Source organism: Arachis ipaensis, chromosome B7 (assembly GCF_059453495.1).
Source record: "Arachis ipaensis isolate K30076 ecotype BB chromosome B7, ASM5945349v1, whole genome shotgun sequence".
In the NCBI taxonomy this organism is placed as follows: domain Eukaryota; kingdom Viridiplantae; phylum Streptophyta; class Magnoliopsida; order Fabales; family Fabaceae; genus Arachis; species Arachis ipaensis.
The window spans coordinates 58,284,396-58,311,294 of record NC_142442.1 but is presented as its reverse complement, the minus strand read 5'-3'; the positions used below and the strand labels follow the sequence as shown (position 1 = coordinate 58,311,294).

At 36.6% G+C, this 26,899-nt stretch overlaps 1 long non-coding RNA gene across 4 annotated transcripts; it reads right to left on the bottom strand.

Moving 5' to 3' along the window:
* On the bottom strand, positions 1–25,005 carry LOC148552721 (uncharacterized). 4 transcript variants are annotated; one of them, XR_015891987.1, is made up of 3 exons: positions 24,263–25,005; positions 23,988–24,172; positions 1–135 (listed from the first exon to the last, which is right to left on the bottom strand). It is a non-coding gene; the product is annotated as an uncharacterized LOC148552721 (long non-coding RNA). The 4 variants fall into 4 exon arrangements; XR_015891986.1 differs by lacking the exon at positions 1–135 and adding an exon at positions 11,120–11,240; XR_015891985.1 differs by lacking the exon at positions 1–135 and adding an exon at positions 17,918–20,480.
* Positions 25,006–26,899: the final 1,894 nt, after the last annotated feature.

Genomic DNA, 26,899 nt, shown 5'->3' with positions numbered 1-26,899 from the left:
CACCATTTGGACTACTGTAGCTCCAGAAAATCCACTTTGAGTGCAGGGAGGTCAGAATCCAACAGTATCTGCAGTCCTTCTTCAGCCTCTGAATCTGATTTTTGCTCAAGTCCCTCAATTTCAGCCAGAAAATACCTGAAATCACAAAAAAACACACAAACTCATAGTAAAGTCCAGAAATGTGATTTTTAATTAAAAACTAATAAAAATATATTAAAAACTAACTAAATCATACTAAAAATTATGTAAAAACAATGCCAAAAAGCGTATAAATTATCCGCTCATCACTAAGAGAATGCATTTTCCCAAAATCGAGCAACCTAAGTAATAAATGAATGAATGAACAAACAATGAAAGTAAACATAGGACTTAGGTGTATTCTATCTGTGAATTGAGTTCAAAGAGATTGATTAGTGCCATTGTGCCTTGAAAATTGGAAGAGTTTGGAAAAATTGGCACACAAGGCAATAATCAACTTGGCAACTTAAAGCACCTGCTTATTCATAGAATAATGCAGCAAAATGGTCATATAGCTAATCCCTGTTCCCAAAAGTAATGTCAATCGGAATCAGATTCATTGCTCAAAAATATTTTTCAAGGAACAAGTGATTGGACATGATCATTTATGTTCAGGAGCACATGAATAAGCAGTTGGTCAATTCACAGAACACACATTACATGTACTACTGCAAAGAAGGCACCAAACAAAATTCCAAATGCAATTTAAAAGTTAATTTGGTCATGAAGCAAAAGGGCAGGGCAGTTAGTACACGAAGCATTAAATCAGCAGGCTATGCACTTTAAAGGTACCAAAATAGAATGGTTAAAGCTGTAGAATCTCAATCCAAGTTGGTTTCAAAAGCAAAACCAGCGATGGGGTGCATAGCTGGCTGGTTGATTGTCAAAGAATGATATGCATAGCAAAATGGACATCAAATCAAACAGTCACAAAGCAAAATGAAGTTCAGGTTGATGTTTCAGCAAAATAACTTCGCAAAGCGCATAACTAAATCATCTCATGCAAGAAATATTTAGCAAAAAGTTGCACAATTGGAAATTATCAATCCAAATGGAAGAAAATTCAAAACCTATGTTGATCAGACATAGAGGTTAGATCAAAAATTCTATTTAAGCAATTTAACAAGTATAACATGTGTAGAATGCAAAGGCAGTAACCAAAGTTTAATATGTATTTCATCATTCAAAGTGCAGACAAAAACAACAACATTCAGTCTCAGACACAGCAATCATCATCCAGCCCAGGAAACAATTCAAAATACTCAGCCAGCATCAATATCCAAATTCAATCCAGAAAACTGTAAATCATCTAACCTAAAAACCACCTAGGAACTACAGCAGAATTAAAAATCAGAACTAAAAAAAGCAGTAAAAAAAATGCAGCAGGAAAGAAATGGAACAGGGCCGAAAATGAAACCTGGAAGCAGATAGAGAAGGAAGGATGAAGGAAGGTTGGGCGAGGTATAGAGGGGCGCAGTGGCACAAGAAACTGCCGCTGCTGGGTGCTGCTCGCCAAACGGAGAGGCGTGGCCTAGGGCAGCGCTGGCGCGGTGGCAGAGAAGCACGAAACAGGGACAGGGGGAGAGAAATGTAGGGCGAGAGAGAAGGGAAAGGAAGAGAGAGATGGAGGGAGGAAGAGTGAAGGCAGCGGTAGTGTGGTCACCGGCGGTGGTTGGTCACGGAGTGGAGGGACGAAGGGGCTGAGAGGGAGCGGTTGTGTGTTCAGGGAAAGAGAAGAAGGGGAAAGGTTTTGGGGGGAAGTTGTGGTAACGTAGGGAAATGAAGCGGGAGCCTTGGTCTTTTCGAATTAACATTTGAAAAGTGACCTATGCGAATGCACAAGGTTGTGTGCGGACGCACACAGGGAAAAAGAAGGGGTGTGCGTGCACACAGAGTCGTGCGAGCGCTGTGAACAGGAGGTGAAATACACTCTGTGCTGGCATATAAAAGGCGTGCAGACGCACAGAAGAGGGAAAATGTTTGGGTGCATACGCACAGCTTGTGCGTGCGCTGCGACCAGGGGGTGTTGTTCAAGTTGTGTAGGCGCACAGAAGGTGTGCGCTCGCACAAGGGATTCTTTTTTTTTTAGATAGAAGGGGCATGTGCGGCCGCACGCATGGTGTGTGGCCGCTCGCATGGTATGCGGACGCATAAAAGGGAAAGGAAGGAGGTGTGCACATGCACAAGGCGTGTGTGTGCTGTGAACAGAGAGGGTTCTTGGGGGCATGCGTGCGCATACTGAGGTGCAAACGCACAGGTATGGAAAATAGGGGCACTGTGCGCTCGCACAGGTCTGTGCAGACGCACAGGTCTCTATTCCTGCAACAAAAAATTTGGCTCTAAGGCATCAAAATTGACAAACCATATAGGTTTTCAAGTCCTAAAATATCACAAAACTCCCAAAAACACCTTATTTTACCAAAATTGCACAACAAACATTAAATATAAAACCAACCAACCAAGCAAACTAACCAATTATTCATGAAACAAAAGCTAAAAGAGAGAAGGTTAGAAGGATATTACCATGGTGGGGTATCTCCCACCTAGCACTTTGGTTTATAGTCCTAAGTTGGACTTGGTGAGGAGATCCTTGTTAGGGCGGCTTATGCTTCCACTCCTCCTTGAATCTCCAACCAAGTTTGCTATTGATTTGACCTCCGGGATCCCAATTAAGTTGCATCAAACTTATAAGAGACTTCAAGCTAGCAACTAGGATCCTCAAGTATTGATTCTTAAAATTAATGCCCGGATCCCATACTTGAGTTCCTCTATCGCCATTGACAAGGTTGTGCACTCCCCGGAATCTATTAAATTGACTCATGCACCAAAATTGAGCTTCAAATGTTGAGTTGGCTCCTTTGATGAACTTCCCATTTCTTAGCCAATCAACATTCTTCTTTTCACCATCCACTACTCCAAAGAAGGTTCGAAGTTGACCATCCGTTTCTAAAACGGCATATTGATGTGGGCCTAGAAAGCTTGTTAGAGAATTCTTCACCTACTCAATTTGCTCTTGCACAACTATCTTCACTTCTTAGCAAACAGAATCTTCCACAATCTTTTTTGAATCTTCTTCATCATCACTCAAGTCAAAGATTAGAGGTTGTGTGAAGTCCACATCAACATCTCCTTCCAAATCTAATGATAAAGGTTCATGAAGGTCATAGAAGGAATCACCTAAGTTGGACAAAAAATCTTGAATGATGGAATCCTCTTGATCAATTCATATCCATTCTTCATTCATCTCCTTTTGCACTTTATGTTGTGACTTGACATTTTCTATTTGATTTTGCAACTCTTCTTGCACTCCACACTTTTCACTTGGTCCCACACATTCATCCACTAGAGTTTCTTGCTTGTGGCATAAACGCAATGAAGCTAAATGACCCAAAGCCTTGGCTAAGGTAGACATGACTTGCTCTTGCTTCTTTCGAAACTCTTGTTGTTCTTGAATGAGCATGAAAAGTACTTCTTGTGTGGCTTGATCCATGTATGAAGATGAAGATTGAGGTGATGAAGGTAGACAATCAAACTCATATGGGTAAGGGTTTTATATGTAGTGAGGTGATGGTGTATAAGGTTAGTGACCATATAGGTAAGTGTTTGGGTTCCATTGGGGTGTATTGTGGTAGTGGTGTGAAAAAGTCATTAAGAAAATATAAACAAAAATCTACTAACAAAAACAAACAAACAACCAAAAGGAGCTATTTACACTATTAACATATTCACAACAACCAAAAGATATAACACCATTTGCAATCCCCGGCAACGACGCCAAATTTGATAGGCGAACATTTCCGTCAACTAGGAATTTAATCTCAAAATAAGGTTGGCGTTGTAATTATAGTTCCTAGCCAACGAGTAATGCTCAAATCAAATAATTCAATTTAAATCAAAACAAAATACAAGCCAAGAGTACTTAAATCTCGGGTCGTTCTCCCTAGGAATGCAAATGAAATGTTACTTCTTTCAGTTGTGAAGAGGGCAAAAAGGGTTTTGTAATCAAAGAACAAAAGATTAAAAGAACTAAGAAAAGATCAAAATTGTAATTAATTCAAATAAAGGTAAATAAGATCAAGACTAGTGAAAATTCAAATAAAGAGCCTTGACTTGGGATTGAGGCTCGAAGGAATCCTATCATTGCCATAACCATAACTATGGTAATTATCATGAGTCAATCTCGCCTAGTCAACCCCAACCATCGAGGAGTAAGTCAAGCAAGCATAATTGACCTTAATCCATAAGTCCTAACCAACTTACCAAACTAGTTGATAAAAGGCTAGCGTCAATGGAAACAAGAGCCAACTAACTACCCAAGAATCACCAATAAATGTCGGACATTATGACTCTAGTATCTTAGGAACTCAAACCACAAGCCAAGGTGGGAAAATCTACTCAAAATCTAGAGTTGGCATTTTCACAAACACCTTGTGTGCATAAAAGTAAAACATGGAGAATTTCAAAGTAAAATGTAAAACTATAACCAACTACCAACAAAACCAAACATAAACAAGCAATCAAACATAAAGGAAGCATGAAATGTAAAATTCATTAATCAAAACTTCAAAAAACACAAAATTGCAATATGAACAAAGTAACTTGAACCAAAGGAGATTGAAAGTAAAAATGCTTGAATTAAAGAGGAAATTGAGAGTACTTACGATTGAAGAAGTAATATCAAAATCAAAGCTTGCTATAAAAGGCTACAATGGAAATTGATAAACCCTAGAAGAGCTATCTACTCTACACTACTCCTACTCCTAATTACTATGAAAACTATGTAAAAATTGCTCTAATGATCCCCCTTTGATGCACAGACGTGTGCGTCTGCACACGCGGCTGAAAATTGACCTGTGCATATGCATAGGTGCGTGCGTACGCACCCATGGAAATTTCTGCTTGTGCGTGCGCACGTAGGGCTGTGCGCACGCACGCAGGGCTGTGTGCACGCACACTTCGCTGTGTGTGCTTTTCCTTGTTTTCTTCATGTTTTCTCCCTTGTACATGCTTTCTTCCACCTTTGGCTATCCATTCTTGACTCCAAGGCCTGAAATCACTCACAAACTATATCTAGGCATCGAATGGGACAAAGGTGGGATTAAATTGCTCTATTAAAGCACAAAATTGCATGCTTGTACATTTAGGATCAAATTAGGGACAAAACACAAAAGTATGCTATTTTGGTGCTTAAGTGTGAGTTCATGTGCTAGAATCCATCCAAATTGTGTCAAAATATACCATCAAATATGGACTCATAAATAGGCCATTCTTGGATTTAAACGCCAGCTTAGGTGCCAGTTTGGGCATTTAACTCCAGTTCTGGTGCCAGTTCTGGCGTTTTACTCCAAAAAAAGGGTCTCTAGCTAGCGTTTGGATGCCAGTTTGGGCCATCAAATCTCAGGCAAAGTATAGACTATTAAATATTGATGGAAAGCCCAAGATGTCTACTTTCCAATGCAATTGAGAGCGCGCCAATTGGGCTTCTGTAGCTCCAGAAAATCTACTTCGAGTGCAGGAGGGTCAAAATCCAACAACATCAGCAGTCCTTTCTCAGCCTCTGAATTAGATTTTTGCTCAGGTCCCTCAATTTCAGCTAGAAAATACCTGAAATAACAAAAAAACACACAAACTCATAGTAAAGTCCAGAAATGTAATTTTTGCATAAAAACTAATAAAAATATAATAAGAGTAACTAAAACATACTAAAAACTATGTAAAAACAATGCCAAAAAGGGTATAAATTATCCGCTCATCAGCGGGGGCGTGGACCTAATGAAAGTGAGTCACTGGTGCATGAAATTGAACTCGCACAACTTCACCGACATGTGCACCGGGTCGTCCAAGTAATACCTCAGGTGATTGAGGGTCGATCCCACGAGGATTGTTGGATTGAGCAAGTAATGGTTATCCTGCAGATCTTAGTCAGGTGAATAGAAAGATAGTGGTTGTTGTTGTAGAAACAATAATAAGAAATCAATTAAGGCTTTGGAGATGCTTTATCTTTCTGGATTAATACTTCTTACGGACTACTTTAACAATGAATGATTCATTCTATGACAAAGCTGTAAGTGATAACGCTATTGGTCGTGGTCAATTAATCTCCTCTAATCCACATCAAACGCCATTGTAAATGGTCATTCAATATGAACGAGGATGAAGCTCACGCAATTCACTCTCCCTTGATCCTACTTAAAGTGCCACAAATAAGGTCAGATCTTTCAGATTGGAGAATGAAGCTCAATATTCTAGCCTTAGTACCACAAAGACCTCATTACCCATAACTAACAAGATTGTATGTCACATATCCCAATTAGCCCAGATAACTTCTTGCTTTAGGTGATGTATTCTCAAGCTGTTGCTCAATATTATCCGGGTCAGGACTTGCAAGAACTCATGTAGAATAAGGGGTCATACTCTCGTTCCACCCCAGATTCGTTTAGATGAAGAACAACAATACATCATAGAATAGAATCAAACATATATTAAAAATAGAAAAGTAATAATATTAATCCATAGGACAAGCAGAGCTCCTAACCTTAACCTAGGAGGTTTAGGTGCTCATAATTTACAGAGAAATTAGAGAAGATCTATCTATTAATTCGTAAATTCCGCCTTAATTCTAAGTGATCTCCTCTTTAAATAGTAAAATACTAACACTAAGAAATGTAAATTTAAATTAAAAAGTACAAAGATAGTACTGCATAAGCTAAGGAGTGCTAAAATCCACTTTGGGCCCACTTTGGTTGAGTGTTTCGTCCAAGCCTGGCGTTCAACTTGGAGAATGGGCATTGAACGCCCATTAAGGGGTGAATGTGCTGCTTCTTTGCTCCCTTGGTGGCATTGAACGCCAGCTTTGGGCGTTCAATGCTGGGCTTGCTCCCCTTTGGGTGTTGAACTCCAGATGTGGATGTTCAACGCCAGTTTTGGGCAGTGATCGGAAGAGAAGTATAGACTATTATATATTCCTGGAAATCTCTGGAAGTTAGCTTTCCAACGCCGTTAAGAACGCATCAATTGAATCTCTATAGCTCAAGATATGCTTATTGGAATGCACAAAGGTCAGGATTTGACAACATCTGCTATCCTTCTTCATCTCTGAACAAGACTTCGCCAATTTTGGCAAATTCGCCCAAAAATTCCCTAAAATCATAATAAAAACACAAGAACTCAAAGTAGCATCCAAATATGAATTTATACACTAAAATATAATAAAACTTAATAAAATATAACTAAAAACACTAAGAAAATGCAATGAAAAAGTGTATAAGATATCCACTTATCACAACACCAAACTTAAACTGTTGCTTGTCCTCAAGCAACCAAAATCAAGTTAGGACTAAAGAAGAGAAAAATACATAAGGTTTTTAAGTTGCCAATGAAGTTCAGTTTCAATTATTGAATGAGGCTATTAGCTCTTTATTTCTGAATAACTTTGGCATCTCATTTTCCTTTTAAGCTCAGAACATTGGCATCCTTTGGAACTAGAATCCGGATGATATTATTGATTCTCTTCTTTTAGTTTTTCTTGATTCTTGAACACATCTTCTTTTTGGTGCTTTGTACCTTTGAGCCTAGCTGTGACTCTAAGCATTTTCTTTTCAAGTATTACCACCGGATACATAAACGCCACAAGCACTTAACTGGGGGAGCCCTTTGGATTTGAATTTTAGCTTTGCTTAAATTCCCAGACAGTGGTGTTCAAAGTTCTTAAGCGTACTTTTTTAGCAGTATATCGCAACCTTAAATGCTTAGTTTCAAGATTTTCTTGATACCTTCACACCACAAGCATATAGTTAGAGATAGCAGCCCCTTTTGAGCTTTTTAGGCCAATTTAAACCCTCCTAACCATTGATGCTCAAAGTCTTGGATTCCTTTCTTGGTTTTCTTTTTATATATGTTTTTTCTTTTTCTTCTCTTGATTTTTCTGCTATTTCTTTTGCTTCAAGGATCAATCTTTTTTATTTTTTAGAGAATCCATAATACTTTTCTAAATTCATTATTCTTCAAGAGCCAACAAACCCAACTTCAATATCAATCATGCACAGCTAATTCATGAATTCATAGAATAAAGATAAGGCCACCACTTTGACATGAGTAGAATGACTGGCAATAAACTCAAGACCTTTTATATTTTTTCTTCTTAATTAAAATTTTAATTAAGTTCAATGGGAGATACGCGAAACAGCTTAAAATTTAATCAACAGAAATTGAAATTAACTACTAAACTAGAAAGTGGAAAATCCTAATGGTGATTATGTAGCCTAGAATTGAAAAACAAAAAGTAAAGTGAAAAACAAAAAGTAAAGTGCTAAAAATAGGGACAGAATAGGGGAGATGGAACTTAACCACCTCACTCATGGTGAATGCCTCCCTCTTCTAAGAATTTATGGCACTTCAACTCCTTTAATTCTTGACTCTGGCTCTCTTGCACTTTGGTCAGCTTGTGAAGCATCCGAGACTGGTCTTTTAGCTCCACTTTTAGTTGGTCCACTGTGGAACTCAACTGTTCAATGGATGCTGCCAGTTGAGTCCAATACTCAATTGGAAGGATGCTCTGTTCTTGAGGCTGCTCAGGCATCTTTCTCTTAAAGAGGGAAAATGGCCTCTGAGTTCTGGCTTTCGCTGGTTCCCAGTGTGATCCATGCTATCCTCGGTGATTGGATTGTCTACTGCAATGAATGTATCTCTGTCAATTATGATTCTTGCCTCATCACACAAGCGAGAGATGAGGTGTGGAAAAGCCAACCTAGATTGAGTTGAGGTCTTGGCTGCGATTTTGTACATCTCAAAAGGGATCAATGGATGAACTTCCATCTTATTGCCAAGCATGATGTAGTGGATCATCATGGCCCGCCTCACTGTGACCTCAGAGCGGTTACTAGTGGGGATGATAGAGCGCCCAATAAAATCCAGCCATCCCCTAGCAACTAGCTTGAGATCCATCCTCCTCAGTTGGATTGGCTGACCCTTTTTGTCGATTTTCCACTGTGTTCCAGGGAGACCTACGTCCTGTAGGAGTTGGTCTAGCCTTGGATTAGTGTGCACTCTCCTATTAAAAGGAGTTAGGGTCATCCTTTAGTGGGGGCAGCTTAAAAATTTCCCTCACTTTATCCAGATTGAAATGCAAGGTCTTTCATCAGACCATGTTGCGCCATAGGTTGAATTCCAGTCCCTCTTTCTTTTGTTTGTCCGTCATCCATAGATTTGCATAAAACTCTCAGACTTTTAGAATTCCAACCTTAGTTGCAGGGTTGGCCAGAATTTTCCAACCCCTCATTCGAATATGCTTTTGAATCTCCGAATATTCGCCATCCTTCAGTTCGAACTTGACTTCTGGAATTACTGTCTTCTTGCTTACTACATCATAGTAGTGTTCCTCATGAAGCTTGGAGTAAAACCTGTAACGCTTATAGGCGACAGTTGAGGGACCTTTTCTTTCTTGTTTCTTGAGATAGATCCTCCATCCTTTGGTGCCATGGAGTGTGAGAAAAATGAAAGAGCAGAGCGTGCGCAACACCAAACTTAAGAGGTTTGCTCGTCCTGAGCAAAGAGAGAAGAACACTAGGGGAGAAGAAGTAGAGAGGGCGTAAAATAGAGAAGTGTGGGGTGTGAGAGAGAGGGAGGTCGAACGTGTATTAATAGGAGTGGGAGGTTGGTGGTTTCGAAATTGAATTTAGAAAGAGATGAAATAAGATAACAAAATTTTAAAATTAATGGGAAAAGAAAAGAATAAAAATTAATAAAGATAAACAAGACATTAGTGGAAAGATATGATATGTAAAGATATAATTTGAAAAAGATATGGTTAGTTTGAAAAGATTTGAAATGGGAATGGGAAGGTGTGATGTGAAAAGGATATGGTGTGAAAAGATAAGATTAAAAACATTGAAAAAGAATTAAATTAAAGAGGTTTAATTTTAAAATGTAGGTTGAAAAGGATATGAAATAGAAAGAAATGCTTTGAAAAGATAAGGTTAGAAAAGATTTGGTTTTGAAATTCAACTCCCTTTTTCTCTCTCTCTCTCTCTCTCTCTCTCCTTTGAAAATTCAAATTCTTGCCCTCCCCCTTCTGGGCATTCAACGCCCAAATCTAGCGTTGAATGCCAGTTGGGGATCAAAAATTTATTTATTTATTTGTAGTGAGGCATTCAACGCCAAGAATGTGCGTTGAACGCCCTTTAGGGACCAAAAAGTTTGTCCAAATGCTCCTATATGGGTGTTGAACGCCCATCCCTCCTCCCCTTCTGGTGCTGGACGCCAGTTCTGGCGTTCAACGCCAGTAAGAGGTATCTACAGGGTGTTTTGTGTTCCATCCTATGCATACCTGTTCATGTTCTAAGTGCTACACATAATCACAAATATTAAAAAGTAAGGGAAAAATATGGAAACTAATAAAAACTAGAAAAATATGAACTTAAAATAAAATAAATGAAGGAAAGGAAAAATACTATACATCTGGCTGGGTTGTCATGTTAGAAAGAGGGTGGAATCCTCTTGCTCAATTGGGTCCCCTAGATAGTGTTTGACTCTGTGGCTATTGACGGTGAATCTTTCATCAGAATACTTGCTTTGGAGTTCTGTATAACCATAGGGTGACACTCAAGTGACCACAAACGGTCCTGTCCAACGTGACTTGAGCTTATCAGGGAAGAGCTTGAGCTTGGAATTAAAAAGTAGAACCTGTTGGCCAGGCTGGAAGACTCTGGAAGAAATCTTCCGATCATGCCATTTCTTTGATCTTTCCTTGTAGATTCTAGTATTCTCAAATGCAACATGCCGGAATTCATCCAACTCATTCAGTTAGAGTAACCTCTTTTCTCCTGCAGCCTTGGGATCAAAGTTGAGGAACCTTATTGCCCAGTATGTGTAACACCCTAACTTTTAGCACCTCATGATTGCACTAAAAGTCTGGGAGTCAACTACCTCTACTCCTTTAATTTAATACTATATTTATTTAATATTGAGCCTTTGCGAATACGAATCAAAACCTTTAATTAAGAAAACGAAGATCCTTTATTTTAAACCACTTAACCACAAAGATACATATATATTCACATAGCATTAAATACATAAACTTATTTCAAGATTCTAAGAAAACAAATCCTACCCCTCTAAAAACTAAAAACAATAAACGACGAGGGAAAAATAAAATCTAACAACTCAACTTGTAAACATAATCTTCTATGCTCCTGTAGCTCCGTACTAAAGCTTCACACGTGTATCTGAAAAGGGTGAAAATAGGGGGTAAGAAATGGGGAGTTCTTAATAGGGTCGGGGGTAGTTAGTTAAGTCGGGATTATCACAGCTCAATTTAATTCATAGCCCAGCACAAGGACCTAGAACAATAACTAGTCATAGAAGTTCAAATTAGCAAGCAATTAAAATCACAAACACACTAAAGTAATTACAAATAATTCACAACACCAAACCAAATGCAAAATATGCAAACAAGGATTATGCATGCCTATTCCTGTCACAGGTAATGAGCTCATTTTTCGGTTTCGACCCACACCCGACGCAATCTAACTCACAAGTTGGATAAGGCATTCCAAGGACATAACCTCTGCAAGTTTCTACTTATTGCAGGCGTTGATTCTCCAGTTGAAGTATGTCGAACATGACCTCTGCAAGTACTTGCAGGCGCTGATTCTCCAGCTGAAGCATGTGACCCCTTTTCCTGGAAGCCATTCCATATTTACGGGTGTCCGCGCACAATCACAAACAAAGTCCACGGCTTATTAACATTTATCCTTCAGCACTTTAACCAAACTATCATCACCCTCTCGTGAACTTTCCATAATCACACGTGCCAATTTATCTTCTCTTTTTCTTTTAAAACCAAAACCACCTCTTTGTGACATTCACCAAAACCTGTAAAACAATTTTACCTAAACTAATTCTTCTTCCAAAGGAAAAAAAACCATTTATTAGTTAAACCCCTCAACAAGGCCTCTAGACTTTAGGGGAGCGATAACCAATCTCATTTTCTTAATTTCATTAGAAATCCTTGACAATTATTGTTTTCTTAAATTGTATTAATCAAATAAAGTTTCTAAATCAAATCATAACCAAATTATACAAATCAAAAGTTCCAAACCAATTTCAAAACCAAAACCAATCCCAGTTTTATCCTTAAAACTAATTCTTTAACTTTTTCCAATACGTCACAAAACGAAATCATTCAATCAAAATTCAATTACTTTTAATGTTTACTAAGACTCCTCCAAATGAAATTCTTAAGTCAATTTCAAAACATAAGCCCTTTTCATTTTTAAATCAACCTTAAAACATAATACTTTTCTAATATAAATTAAACTCAAAATATAACTATTTTCTTAATAAATAAAAAATGAAATAATACAATTTCTCAAATCCAATTTTTTTCTAAATAACATTTCAAACAAAGTCTTAAATTTTATAATAAAATTTTGGCAGCATCTCCCCTAAAACTCGGACTTTGCCACCCTTCTCGGGTCCCATCCAAACCATTTCTCTAACTCTTTCATATCATTTCCAATAAATCAAAACTATTTCTAATATCAAAACATTTATAAAATCAAACCAATTAAAAATCCAACCGCTTCCAAAATCAAACCTTTTTATATCTCAAATCATGTCATAAATTCATCAATTCATTTCTTATTAAATCTCAATGTCATCATCAAATCCCACCAATTCTACTTGATCACCAAAATATGTTAGTTCTTGGCTGTACTTAAACTGACCAAATCGCAAACTAATCACAAATATCAATATATCACAAAAATTCAACATAAATTCAATCAAATTCAATCAACAATCAATCACAATATCAAATCACTTATCCAATACACATTTATTCATTAGGAATTTACCGGAACCCTACCTCCATATGAAATCAAAATAACAAAAACTCTGGAGAAGCTTTTTGACCGAGCTGCTGAAGAGGAAAACGTCAGAAATCGTCTGTGCCTCCTAGAACTCCAATTGGCCGAACTCAAGGAGAAGGGGAGCTACGTCACCATCAACTTCTACCAAATAAAAGTGATTCCAATGTGTAGAGGAGAAAGATCTGAACACTTTTATCGAATTAGATTTTTTATTGGAGTTACGGATCTTAAGAAATCGAACTCGGAACGTTTGGGGGTTTCACGGTTTCTTCCTTTCTCTCTCTCGGTCATATTTTATTTTCCTTACCCAAATGAACCTTTTCATGGCTGTTTTGATGATTAATAATGAGGAATTGTTGGTTAAGTGACATGTGGGGGGTCGGGTGTCGCAATATAAGGCTGCTAAGTCAGTGATTCAAGTTATAAATATCTTAAACAGATAATTATGAAAGCTGGATATATTAAAATACAAGTAATATATATATATATATATATATATATATATATATATACATAGTTCTTTGCAGCAGGATGAATTCACGGTGGTTTATCTTGTGGCGGTGGTCCCCGTCTGCGTTACATTATATCCGAGCTTCCTCATTTTCGCAACTCGTAGAGTAGATCCTATTCTAGATGGATTAGAAACCTTACCTTAGCATGATTCCATGTTCTGGCATAACCTGGGAAAAAAACCCAGAGCCTTACAGCTAGTAGAGATCCGTAGAGGCATAAGGCGCTACGCCGACTGGCTTCATTCAAGATCTATATCTGAACCAAGTAAGGAGGAGGCAGGGGTCATCATGCAGGATCAGCTATACCTCTGAATTCGTCGCCAAAAACTGGTGGAATGCTATGTGTATATATATATATATATATATATATATATATATATATATATATATATATATGAGTTACTAATATAAATGACATTAGTAACATAATGATAAAAGATATACGATAAAGCATTAGCAAAGCTAAGCTCACCGAAGAATATCGATATTTACTCATATCGGCGGACTCTGAACTCGATAATAATAATATTAACTAAAATTTATTTTATTCAAAGCAAATAAAAATATATTAAAAATAGTAATAATAATTTTATCCTTTCTCGAAATATCTTGTTATAATAAAAATTATATAAAAATCCTAATTAATTTAAATTCTAATTATCATAAAATCAATTATGTAAAATATCTTATTATAGAAAAATTATATAATTACCTTAATTTATCCAAGTTCAAATGATAATATTAATAATTATAAAAATTAATTTAATTTTTCTTAATAAAATAATTTTTAAGTAGTTCAGATTAATAGAATAAATATAATTAAGTTAAACTTTAATAATCATAAAATTCTATTTAATTACTTTTGGTAAAATAGTTTTCTTAAAAATAAAATCTCAACAAATATAATAATTCATAAATAACTTAACTATTTAATTTTCAAAAACTTAGGATGTTACAGTATGCTCTATGTTCCAATTCCACGGGTAGGTGGCATACCTTGCCATAGACCAATTGGTAAGGGGACATCCCGATGGAGGTTTTGAATGCAGTCCAGTATGCTCAGAGAGCATCATCAAGCTTCCATGCCCAGTCCTTCCTGGAGGTGCCTACGGTTCTCTCAAGAAATCTCTTGAGGTGCCTACAGAAGTAGGTGCCTCCGTCACTGATTAGTGTCTGTGGGACACCAAATCTGCTGAAGATATTCTTTTAGAGGAATTTAAGTACCACCCGAGTGTCGTTAGAGGGTGACGCGATTGCCTCAACCGATTTAGACACATACTCTAGTGCCACCAAGATGTATGCGTTTGAATATGAGGGTGGAAAAGGTCCCATGAAGTCTATTTCTCATACATCAAACAGCTCAATTTCCTGAATTCCTTGTTGTGGCATGATGAGTCCATATTTGATGATAATTTTTTGCTTGAATTGGATAAATTTCATCACATAAACTCACACTTAATCACAAAAATAGCAAACTTTTGTGATTTCTCCATAATTTGGACCTAAATATGAAAACATGCATTTTTGTGCTTAAATTGATCAATTTAATTCCACTTTTATTCAATTCAATACCGTGATATATTTTGTGAGTGATTTTAGATCCATTAAGCAAGAATGGTTTGGTAGAACTGGAAGAAAGCATGTAAAAGGAAGATTTCATGAAGAAGACAAAGGAGAAGCACACAGTCAAGTGTGCGTACGCACAAGAGTAGAATCAGCAAGTTTGTGTATGCACAAATCTCTGTGCGTATGCACAAGTAGAAAAATCAACAAGTGTGCGTACACACACATCTATGCGTACGCACAGGTACCAATGCGTGACTTCATTAATGAGGCACGTGGCTTGCAATTTTGGGGGCCTTTTGGCCCAATTTTGAATGTGCTGAAGCTGAAATTGAGTGCTATATGAAAGGGACTTCATTCCTTATCAAAGAATTAGGCTAGATTACATAGAAAGCATTAGTATGAGTAGTGATCTTTTATTTCTCTCTTAGGATTTTAATTAGGTTTTCAATGTAGCATTTTATAGTTCAATTTTGGTCTTGGATTTTGCTATCTCATTGTAAGTACTCTTTAATTTCCTCTTTGTTAATATATGCAATTTTGATTTCTTGAATCTTTTGCTTGTGAATTTGGTCATTTATGATTTATATATGCTTGATTGAGTTTCTATTGTTGATATTGTGAATATTTTGGCTATAGTTTTCATTATCTTTTGCAATTTTCCATGTTTTGTTTTTATGCCCACAAGGTGTTTGTGAAAATGCCAACTATAGATTTTGAGTAGCTTTTGACACCTTGGCTTGGGAAATGAGTTCATAGGATACTAGAGTCATAATGTTTGATATTTAGTGGTAATTCTTGGGTAGTTAGTTGGCTCTTATTTCCATTGACGCTGGCTTTTTACTAAGTAATTAGTAAGTTAGCTAGGACTTATGGATTAAGGTCAATTATACTTGCTTAACTTACTCCTCGATGTTAGGGGTTGACGAAGTGAGATTGACTCATCATAGTTGCCATAGTTGTGGTTATGACAATGATAGGATTCTTTAATTCTCATTCCCATGTCAAGGTTCTTTTATGCATTTATAGCATTTTCACTAGTTTTGACCTTATTTCCCTTTTAATTGCATTAATTCCCTTTTTGATTATTTCTTGATTCTTTTATTTCTTAGTTCTTTTAATATTTCATTTTATACTTTAAAACCACCTTTTTCTCACAACAAAGAGTGTGACATCTTAATTCCATTATCTGAGGGAGATGACCCGAGGTTTAATTACTCTCGGTTATATTTTAATTTGAAAATTAAACTTTGATGGTGGGAGTTAGTTGTTGATTTGGGCTATACTTGCAACGAAGAGATTCTATTTTGTGAAATTCTAGATCAACACTAATTCTGACATCATGGCATTTCGTGATTATGAGGGATATTTCCAGCTCATTGGCACTTATCACAGTTGCGGACAAACTCTCGGGAGTCCTTGAAGAGTGTTGGTGACGGAGGATAATTGTCGGTAAAGTATTTTTCAATAAAATTGCATTGCAAGTATAAATCTAAACCGACAATTAAACCTCAATCAACGTTTAATATTTTTGTCACAATGCAAACTAATAAAAAATAACCGAAGTATTTAAACCTTGGGTCGTCTCTCAAAGGAATTGCAGGGAAGTGTACTAATTATTGGTTTTGGGAAAGTATTTTTGGGGTTTTTGAATTGATGAACAAGAAAGTAAATAGTAATAAAGTAAACTAACGACTAAGAAAATTCTTAGCAAGAGGTAATAATTGGAATTTCTGTCCTTATTATCATCCTCAATTCTGATGGTAAATGTAAAATGCCTTCACTTAGTTAACTTCTAACAAATGAAGGAAAGTCAAGTTCATACAATCAACTTGAGTTCACAAGTCCTAGTCAATTCATAGTGAAAGACTAGTTTTTAGTGAAGTTCAAGCTAATCGGCAATCTTCAATTACCAATCGTCAAGAGATTTTGATAATTTAAGAGTCTTAAAATCACAAACCCAAGCCAAGAACACGAAAATCTATTTTAAAATCTAACCAAGCATTTCATCAAACACTTTGAAGGCACAAAATAAAAACATAGAAAATTAACAAGAAATATTAAATCTAGACTACCAAATGCAAGAATCAATAACTAACAATTAAAGAAAGCAACAATAAACATAAAAAATATAAATTGCATTAATAGGAAATTGAAATCAACAAGAAATCATGAACAATAAAGTAACAAGGTAAAGGAAACAACATATAAAACTAAGAAAGCAAGAAGGTAATAACAAGAAATTAAAAGTGGAACTTGAATCAAGATAAGAAGTAGAATCAAAACCTAGATGAAACTAAATATAAAAGAAGAAACCCTAAAACCTAGAGAGAGGAGAGAACCTCTCTCTCTAGAATTCTACATCTAAAACTAATGTGTGTGAATGAATGATCCCAACCCCTTTTTAGCTCCACTCCACAGCCTATTGTATTCCTTTTCGGGCTTGAAACTGGGTCAAAAGTAGCCTAGAAATCGCATCATCTATCCTTATTCAAAGTATGAACTATTATATATTGCTGGAAAGCCCTGGATGTATACTTTCCAACGCAATTGAGAGCGAGCCATTTGGAGTTCTGTAGCTCCAGAAAATCCACTTTGAGTGCAGGGAGGTCAGAATCCAACAGCATCTGCAGTCCTTCTTCAACCTCTGAATATGATTTTTGCTCAAGTCCCTCAATTTCAGCCAGAAAATACTTGAAATCACAGAAAAACACACAAACTCATAGTAAAGTCCAGAAATGTGAATTTTAATTAAAAACTAATAAAAATATACTAAAAACTAATTAAATTATACTGAAAACTATGTAAAAACAATGCCAAAAAGCGTATAAATTATCCACTCATCACAACACCAAACTTAAATTGTTGCTTGTCCCCAAGCAAATGAAAATCAAATAGGATAAAAAGAAGAGAATATACTATAAATTCCAAAATATCAATGAAACTTAGCTCCAATCAGATGAGCGGGACTTGTAGCTTTTTGCCTCTTGAATAGTTTTGGCATCTCATTTTATCCATTGAAGTTCAGAATGATTGGCATCTATAGGAACTCAGAGTTCAGATAGTGTTATTGATTCTCCTAGTTCAGTATGTTGATTCTTGAACACAGCTACTTTATGAGTCTTGGCCGTAGCCCTAAGCACTTTGTTTCCCAGTATTACCACCGGATACATAAATGCCACAGAGACATAACTGGGTGAACCTTTTCAGATTGTGACTCAGCTTTGCTAAAGTCTCCAATTAGAGGTGTCCAGGGTTCTTAAGCACACTCTTCTTTTTGCTTTGGACCTTGACTTTAACCGCTCAGTCTCAAGTTTTCACTTGACACCTTCACGCCACAAGCATATGGTTATGGATAGCTTGGTTTAGCCGCTTAGGCCAGGATTTTATTCCTTTAGGCCCTCCTATCCACTGATGCTCAAAGCCTTGGATCCTTTTTATTTACCCTTGCCTTTTGGTTTTAAGGGCTGTTGGCTTTTTGCTCTTGCCTTCTGGTTTAAAGAGCTTTTGACTTTTTCTGCTTGCTTTTTCTTTTTCTATTTTTTTCACCATTTTTTTCTCTCTTTTTTTTCTGCAAGCTTTTGTATTCACTACTTTTTCTTGCTTCAAGAATCATTTTTATGATTTTTCAGATTATCAAATAACATTTCTCCTTTTTCCTTATTCTTCAACAACTTCAAAAGACATATGCACTGTTCAAGCATTCATTCAGAAAACAAAAAATGTTGCCACTACATCAAAATAATTAAACTAGTTTCAAGGATGAATTCGAAACCATGTACTTCTTGTTCTTTTGTTTTTAAAATAGTTTTCATTTAAGAGAGGTGGTGGATTCATATTCATAGCTTTAAGGTATAGACTCTTAGACACTAATGATCATGTAATAAGACACAAATATAAATAAGCATAAAGCTTAAAAACCAAAAAACAGAAAAGAAAATAAATAAACAAGGAGATTAAGGAATGAGTCCACCTTAGTGAGGGTGGTGTCTTCCTCTTCTTGAAGAACCAATGGTGCTTTTGAGCTCCTCTATGTCTCTTCCTTGTCTTTGTTGCTCCTCCCTCATAGCTCTTTGATCTTCTCTAATTTCATGGAGGATGATGGAGTGCTCTTGATGCTCCACCCTTAGTTGCCCCATGTTGGAACGTAATTCTCCAAGAGAAGTGTTGATTTGCTCCCAATAGTTCTGTGGAGGAAAGTGCACCCCCTGAGGCATCTCAGGGATTTCATGGTGAAAAATCTCCTCATACTCATGTTGAGGTCCATGATCTCTTGTTTGCTTCATCCTTTTCTTAGTGATGGGCTTATCCTCTTCAATGAGGATGTCTCCCACTATGTCAATTCCAGCTGAATTGCAGAGGTGTCAAATGAGGTGAGGAAAGGCTAACCTTGCCAAATTAGAGGACTTGTCAGCCACCTTATAGAGTTCTTGAGGTATGATCTCATGAACTTCCACTTCCTCCCCAATCATGATACTATGGATCATGATGGCCCGGTCTATAGTAACTTCAGACCGGTTGCTAGTAGGAATGATTGAGCGTTGAATGAACTCCAACCATCCTCTAGCTACTAGTTTGAGGTCAAGCTTTCTTAGTTGAACCGGCTTGCCTTTTGAGTCAATTTTCCATTGAGCTCCTTCCACACATATGTCCATGAGGACTTGGTCCAACCTTTGATCAAAGTTGACTCTTCTAGTATAGGGGCGTGCGTTTTCTTCCATTATTGGCAAGTTGAACGCCAACCTTACATTTTCCGGACTGAAATCTAAGTAATTCCCCCAAACCATGGACTTTGATCATGGTTCCTAGTGATCCATGCATTTGCATAGAACTCTTGAACCATTAAGATCCCGACTTGTTGAATGGGGTTGGTGAGAACTTCCCAACCTCTTCTTTGAATCTCAAGTCAGATCTCCGGATACTCATTCCTTTTGAGTTTGAAAGGAACCTCAGGGATCACTTTCTTCTTGGCCACAACTTCATAGAAGTGGTCTTGATGGACCTTTGAGATAAATCTCTCCATCTCCCATGACTCAGGGGTGGAAGCAATTGCCTTCCCTTTCCTCTTTCTAGAGGTTTCTCTAGCCTTAGGTGCCATAAATGGTTATGGAAAAACAAAAAGCAATGTGTAACGACCCAAGTTCCAATACATCATGATCGTACCAAAAGTAAGGTGTTACTGACCTGTTTTCCTTATTAACTATTTACTATTAAGCCTTTAGTTTGATATCGCGATTCAATTTTAGTAAAAATACCAGAATGTTTTTGCTTTTATTAATTAAAATCATATAGCAAACATCACCAAGTAATAATAATCACATAATTATTAAAAATAGTAATATTATACAAAATAATTTAAATAAAATTCAGGTACAACTCCTATCCCTCTGCATAAAATAAAAACCTTAAGCAGTAAGGGCGAGGGAATTCTATGAGAGAAACTCAAGTCATAAACTTAACTCGTAAATAAATTCTAGAATCGCCCGCAGCTTCAAACTGAATCTTTGAACCTGTGTCACTGAAAGGGTGGAAGATTTTGGGGTGAGAACAAACCACACGTTCTCAGTAGGGAATGGGAATGCCGTAAAAGTAATGATTAACATGCAAATAATTAACTCCGGTTTCCAATGTAGTTTTCTTTATCAAACCTTTTCAAAATTTCTTAAGACTTACTTGAAACCGTTTAAAACCCTTTCTTTAAATCATATTACTTAAATAAAGTCTCAACCGCATTAGCAATTCTTCAGCTACAAATAGCATTCCTCAACCATCACAATAACTAAGTAAATCAGCAACATAAATAATATACCCAAACCTCACTTCACAAATACCATTCCTCAATACTTCACTAAGTTCAAAGCATCAACAAAAATATCTAATCAAACACACAAGCAAGTCACCAGGACAAACAGCACAATCACAAAGAAACAAGACAAGCAACACGATCAAATGCATATGCACAAACAATATGATGCATGTCTGTCTTAAGCAGGTCATGAGCTCACGTGTCGGTTGGCTGCCCGCAATCCCGACATTTACCCGGTCATGAGTAATCTCGATTTTCCGGATACGATTTTCCGTTCCTAAATAAATGCGCATATAATAATAGCTGCTCATCTGAGACAGTCTCTGCTTACTGCAGGAAAATATATGTATACTCTGCTCTGCTCTGGGGAAGTGGAAAATAGCTGTAGGTAACTTACTTTCCCTACAGAAGCTCTGGGTTGCATTAAGCAACTAATATATATTAAATATAGCTCTGGGTTGCATCAAGCAACTAGTATATATAAATATAGCTCTGGGTTGCATTAAGCAACTAATATATATATATATATATATCTTTATTATATTACTCTTCTCTTTATATCTCTTTACTCTGTATCTCTTTACTCTGCTTTGGTTATTCTGTTCTCTGTATCTCTTTACTTTTCTTTGATTACTCTTTTCTTTATATCTATTTTACTCTTCTCCTCTTTATCTGTTTACTTTACTCTGGTTACTCTGTGCTCTATGTTACTTTACTCTGCTCTGATTTTTCTGCTTAACGTATGTATTTAAAGCTTATGTAAATTTAGGTATGAATAGTTAGCCTGTCCTAGGTATAGGTTCATTAAGTCTATACTGAAACATTTTAACTTTTCATATTATACCTAACCCTAGTCGCAATTCAAGGACTAACTAGGTTGCCCTAGTTCGTTCACTAATCTCTGTCTATTTTTCTGTCATTAAAACTTTACAGACTTTTCTTTGGTAAATCGAACTCAAAATATTATAATTCCTTTCTTAACTAAATAAAACTCAAGTAATATAATTTTCCAAATTCAAAGCTTTTAAAATAACTTTTCAAATGAAACCTTAGATTTTCATAAAATTTCGGCAGCACCTCCCCTAAAACTCGGACTTAGTCACCCTTACGGGTTCCCTCTTTCTCAACATCTCATCAAACCTTTCTCAACAATTGCCACAACAATATATTCTCAAAAACATTTAATTATAGTATAGAAAATCTATTTCTCAAATTCCATATTCTAAATAATTGCCAACACAACTTGGCAGCCTGATTTCCATTTTGTTTTTAAAATATCAAATGAATTCGGAATCATGCAAACTTTATATCCATGCGACCGTATCGGATTAAGATTTCTATTAAACTAAAAATCATATTTTTTTTCACTGACTCTAGCTTCGGGAATATAAGCAAAACCGTGACTGTTCTGTAGTGTTTTAAAACCAGAAGACAACAGCAGCATACAACATTCGAAATTTCATATAAAATCCAAATTAAATCCAACCACCTTCAAAATTAATGTGGTTAAATATAACTTATCCAAATTTCTTTCTCAATTGGTTCCAAGGTCATACCAGTTTTAATGAAGGAGTTACGTAGCTTGGAAGTTAGGTAATTTTCTGCAGAGTTCTGTTTCACAAATCATTGAACACAACCTCTTTCAAGTCCCATAACTCACTTACTAAAACATGGAAATCCCTGAAATTTAAATCATATATACTAAACATACTCAACTTTTACCACCAATTGGTTTTATCTTAATATCTTTCCAGAATTAAAAATTATAAAGTCTCAAAGTTACTGACTTAGAAAACAAAACCTGATTTTTACTGCATAATACATCTTACTTTAAAAATCCATATCTTTAAAACCACAACTCTAACAATTCTAAATTTTTATGAAATTAAAGTATTTCATTTAAAATTGGTTCCATTTCAAAATTCAAACTGGAGAATTTTTAATAGAGGAGACAAGTTGCTGCTGTCTTAAGCGTCCTGCAGAAAACCAGATTTGGCATTCCTAATTCAAAAATTTACCATAAATCATAAACTTAATGAAAAAGCCTCAAATTCACCAGTCCAGCTTCCTATATCCCAAAGCTTAATCCAGGCTTGGTCCCACGTAATTCCGATCATCACAGAATTAGTTATAGATTTTCAAAGTCTCCGGCTTTATTTAAAAGTAATGCAGAAAATTAAGTTTTACATTTTAACTTTGAAAAATCTTAACTAGTTCTGTAGTTAATGCAAACTTCCCAAAATTGAATCCCAACAACAACTTTAATTACAGTTTACTCAGCCTTTACTCTCATATCATTTCGATTATCGTTGAATAACTGATTCACTTCCAAAGTCATCTTTTAATCTCAAAAATCAAATTTTCAGCAACTAGTTCAACATTTTAAGATTCAATCTTCCAATTATTCCTTAAGCCCAACTTCAATTAATCGCTAACTAAACCCATTACAATAAACCAACTCAACAGCAATAGTTTCAATTTGACCCATCAAAAACCGAAATCACAATAATCTTTCATCAAACAATTTATAATTCAATCTCACAAAATCAACAAATTCAACCAACGTTCCAATCAAAAATCTCAATCATTCCAATCATAATTTCAGCCACACAACTCAACTAATTCAGTATAATCACATAGAGTCAGAACTCTTCAACAATTCCATCAATATCAGAGAAAACAATATCAATTACAGCTTCAAACACTCACAACAAAGCCCAAAGACGTTCACAGCCATAACCTGAGTTCAATAATCCAATTGAAGCACTAAAACATCATCAAACTTACTCCAAATTTCACAACCTCAACCATCATCACAATAATCCCAAACCAAACACAAATCTAACTCAGTTTATCAATTATCATTACGACAACTTTTCAATAGTTAACTCATCAAATTTCAATTTAACAAGTATTATCAAATGAATCACCATTCACAGCCACATTTCAACCAATTCAGCAATATCACATAAAATCAGAATTGTCAACAAATCCATTAAAATCAGTCATAGCATTAACCAAAGTTAACCTTTTCAAATTAATTGTTCACAACGGCATCTAATTCCACTCACAGCTCAGAATAATCACAACTAACTAACTAATTTCAAAAGCATTTCAAGTCATTCATGTCAATTAAGAAATTCTTAACCATTGTTAACCATTTGCACTTATCCAAATAACTTTGTAGGCATTCTAAATTAAAAACGTTAAATCCCCTACCTCAATTAGCCATAATTGAAGAATTTAGACGCGGTAAACCAAATATTACAAATTCACAGCAGCAGCGGTGCTCCATCGAATCCCAGCACCTGTTCTTAGCTTCGGTGGTGACTTAGCGGCTGTCTCCAAATAGAGCTGGCAGCTACCTCTAGTAACGGCGGCGGTGATGTAATTTACGATAATCTCTTTATACAATACAAACAGTTTCAGGGACAAGCTTCAAAGTAGGAACAAATTGGTAGGACAAAGAAGCAAAAACAGGAGACAGAGCTCACCAAAGCAGTAGTGGTTCTAAAGGTGGTTTCTGACGCCAATGGCAGTGTGCAGCTCGACGGTGGACCACACTCATGGCAGCAACGACAGTCACAGTGGCTTTTCTATCTCGCGGTTCTACCTCCCTTCCTCCATGCCTCTGGCAACGACGGCCACAACTTCAGTGACGGCTTCATTCATCGCCTCCTCTCTCGTTCTCCTCTGTTCGCAGTTCACGGCGGTGGCAAAAACTTCATCAACGGCGACGCAGCAGCACGGTGACAGATCGGCGGCGGCGGCGCTATGGCTCCTGGTTCGCGTTCCTCTCTACGGCCTCCACAGAGCGGCGAAGACGACGACAAGGATGAACGGCGACGAAGGCGGCTGGCTCTAGCGACGGTGACAGCCCTAAGGGAGACAACGAGCAACGGCGGCAGTGGCTCCTCAGACAACGACGCGCGACAGACCCAGCGGCATTGGGAACAGCCGAGGCGACAGCGACGCGGGCTCCACGAAGGTCACGATGGCTGGACTTCGCAGCGCTGCATCTCGCGTGGATGGCGACGATAGTGACGGCGAAGGACCCCAGCGGTGGCTCTGGTGACTGAACGGTGGCTGCTTAGATCACACTCTGATTTCCTCCCTCTCTCCCTGTCTGATTCCGTTTCAGCGTTAGGTTTAGGAAGAAAGGGGGTGGGGGCTGCGTTCAGAGGCTGGGAAAATGGGGGGAAAATTAGGGTTAGGGTTTCTGGGATTTGGGAATTAGGGTTTCTGATTCAATTTGGGAATTTAGGTTTAGGAATTAGGATTTTATAAAAGAATATGGATAGATATGAATAGATATTTTGATAAAATTAGACGGTAGAGTAATTTTAAAATCAAATATACTCTATTAAAAATATTTAGGAACATTATTTATCATCATATTGCTAAGTTCAATCAATTATTTCTAATTTAAAATACAAAATAAATATATTAATCACATTTTTATAAAATATAGTTTAACTCAATATTAGTTATTCAAATTAAATAATATAACTTCTCATTATTTTTCTATCTCCAAAACTTTAATTTCAAATTTAAAAATAACTAATAATAAAAATTGTACAAAAATATTAATTAACTTAAACATAAAGTGTTTATAAAAATTAATCTAATCATTTCTAGTAAATTAATTCCTATAAGTTCAAATTAATAACATAATTCATTCAAAATAGAATTTATTTAAATTAAATTATACAATTCTTCTATTTTTTTAATTACTAAAATTATAATTTAAATTATACCAAATATCTAATAAAGATTATATAAAAATTCTAATTAATTTAAACTTCAATTATCATAAAACTATATTTAATTACCTTTAGTAAAATAATTTTCTTAAAATAAATCACAAATAACTAATTATTTTATTTTCAAAAACTAGGGTTGTTACACAATGCTTTTACCACACCAAACTTAAAATGTTTGCTCGTCCCCGAGCAAAAGAAGAAAGAAAGAAGTAGAAGAAGAAGAAAAATGGAGGAGAGGGAGAGAGAGTAGGTTTCGGCCAAGGGGGAGAAGAGAGGGTTTTGTTGTGTGAAAATGAAGAGAGAATGAGGGGTTTATATAGGAGTGGGGAGGGGTTTAGGGTTTGGCCATTTAGGGTTGGGTTTTGGAGGGAAATTATTTTGAATTTAAAGGTAGGTGGGTTTTTGGGGAAGAGAGGATGGATGTGATTGGTGAAGAGGTGATGGGGAAGAGTGATTGAGTTGATTGGTGAGGGGTATTTGGGGAAGAGCGTTATGGAAAGGTGTGAAGAGGAGAGAAGAAGTAGGTGGGGATCCTGTGGGGTCCACAGATCCTGAGGTGTTTGAGGATTTCTCATCCCTGCACCTTTTAGACGTGTAAAACGCCCCATATATGTAATCTTGGCGTTAAACGCCACTTCCTTGCTTGTTTTGGGCGTTCAACGCCAGTCTATAGCATGTTTCTGGCGTTGAATGTCAGTATGGTGCATGTTTCTGGCGTTAAACACCAGTATGGTGCATGTTTCTGGCGTTAAACGCCAGTCTGATGCTTGTTTCTGGCGTTTAACGCCAGATTTCCTCTGGGTGCAATCCTGGCATTTAAATGCCAGACTGTTGCTTGTTTCTGGCATTTAACGCCAGTTTCATGCTCTGTTCTGGCGTTAAACGCCAGCCAGATGCTCCTTACTGGCTTTAAATGCCAGTAAGCCCTTCCTCCAGGGTGTTCTATTTTCAATGCTATTTTTCATTCTGTTTTCGATTTTTCAGTAGTTTTTGTGACTCCACATGATCATCAACCTAAATAAAACATAAAATAACAAATAAAATAAAATAAAAATGATTAAATAACATTGGGTTGCCTACCAACAAGCGCTTCTTTAATGTCAATAGCTTGACAGTGGGCTCTCATGGAGCCTTACAGATAATCAGAGCAAGGTTGGGACCTCCCAACACCAAACTTAGAGTTTGGTTGTGGGGGTTCAACACAAAACTTAGAGTTTGGTTGTGGCCTCCCAACACCAAACATAGAGTTTCACTGTGGGGGCTTTGGTTGACTCTGCAGTGAGAGAAGTTTTTCATGCTTCCTCTCCATGGTTACAAAAGGAGATCCTTGAGTTTTAAACACAAGGTAGTCCTCATTCAGTTGAAGGA